This window comes from Mus caroli, unplaced genomic scaffold (assembly GCF_900094665.2).
Source record: "Mus caroli unplaced genomic scaffold, CAROLI_EIJ_v1.1 scaffold_9775_1, whole genome shotgun sequence".
Taxonomy (NCBI): domain Eukaryota; kingdom Metazoa; phylum Chordata; class Mammalia; order Rodentia; family Muridae; genus Mus; species Mus caroli.
The window spans coordinates 39,746-41,776 of record NW_018389048.1 but is presented as its reverse complement, the minus strand read 5'-3'; positions in this window follow the sequence as shown (position 1 = coordinate 41,776).

Genomic DNA, 2,031 nt, shown 5'->3' with positions numbered 1-2,031 from the left:
TGATTTAGGATAGGTAAAGATCCTTTCACAATCTGTTGGTGGCCTTTTTGTCTTATTGACGGTGTCCTTTGTTTTACAGAAGCTTTGAAATTTTATGAGGTCCCATTTGTCGATTCTCGATCTTACAGCACAAGCCATTGCTGTTCTATTCAGGAATTTTTCCCCTGTACCCATATCTTCGAGTCTTTTCCCCACTTTCTCCTCTATAAGTTTCAGTGTCTCTGGTTTTATGTGGAGTTCCTTAATCCATTTAGATTTGATCTTAGTACAAGGAGATAGGAATGGATCAATTCACATTTTTTTCTACATGATATCCACCAGTTGTGCCAGCACCATTTGTTGAAAANGCTGTCTTTTTTCCACTGGATGGTTATAGCTCCCTTGTCAAAGATCAAGTGTCCATAGGTGTGTGGGTTCATTTCTGGGTCTTCAATTCTATTCCATTGCTCTACTTGTCTGTTGCTATACCAGTGCCATGCAGTTTTTAATCACAATTGCTCTGTAGTAGAGCTTTAGGTCAGGCATAGTGATTCCACCAGAGGTTCTTTTATCCTTTAGAAGAGTTTTTGCTAGCCTAGGTTTTTTGTTATTCCAGATGAATTTGCAGATTTCCATTTTTAATTCGTTGAAGAATTGAGTTGGAATTTTGTTGAGGATTGCACTGAATCTGTAGATTGCTTTTGACAAGATAGACATTTTTACTAATGGCTATCTTGCTAAACTATAGTTCTAGCCAGATATAATTTGGATATATTTGAAAGTTTCCTTGGTAATACACATCTGCCAAATTATAGGTTTTTATGGTACTCTAGGAATAAGGGAATAATTGGTTAATTAATGGAGATATTCATCTATTTCTGATTACCTTTCACAATGATTTTTCCACACCTTATAGTCCTAAGTGACAAGAGTTAGTATGTGAGACAAACTTGCTCACCTTACCTCTCCTGATATTCTCAATGTCATGTTTTATTTGCTGGTTCCAAATGGTACTAATCCTGGAATTGGGCAAAGTATTTTCCAGTTAGTATTGAAAAGTCAAGCCTACTCTTCAATGAGATCAGTACCTTTGAGCCTAGTTTGCATCTCAACTCATCTTCTTCCAGGACTCAGTGTGTGCCTCTGCAGATTCAAATTGCAAACCCACAGTCACCTGAGCAGTTATTAAACTCTGCTTTATTTAAGTTCTTCAGGTACTGTAAGTCAGGAAATAAATATTCTCGAAGGACTTTGATTATTCTAGAAATATGCTCTTGGCAAAAATAACTATTATCAGTGCTAGTTGCCCTATTGCCAAGTTATTATTTAAAAAGATTCCTGTCATTTCTGTTTTTCAAATCCTAATAAAGTGTTTTGAGTATGTGGATCACTGAAGAGTTGTGTTAAAATGTTTGCTATTATCATGTAGTTATGGGTAAGAGTGAGATTCTGGAAATTTCTTAGGGGTCTTTGGCTGACACAACAGAGTACATAAAATGTAACCATGTTTTAGATAGAATAACACATTTCTGAATGAGTTATATGGTATTATTTATAAGCATAACATAACTTAAATAATAAATATATTCACATGAATATTATTAAGAGTTTTCCCAAGAACACAAACTGCATTGATTTCTTCCTAATTTAAGAAACCATTGAGAAAAGTAGAATTCTCTAAATGAAAATGGATGGGGAATGACTGAGACTATAGAAGCATTTGAATTATTTCATGACTAAATAGAAACCAAAACAATAGAAAATTTAAACTATCAAAGTGACTTGTAAGACTAAAGTGTCTTAATAGCTGAGTAGGCAAATGAATGGAACTAGATAATATCATCCTATGTGAGGTAACTCAGACCTGAAAAAAATATGTGTGGTATGTACTCTCTAATAAGTGGTTATTATTCAAAACCAAAAATGTACAGAATACCCAAGATACAGTCTACAGAACACTAAAAGATCAACAAGCTGAAAGGCCCAAGTGAGGATGCCTCAGTCCCACATGGGAGGGTGAAGAAAGCAACCAAGATGGTGGAGGGAGGGGAG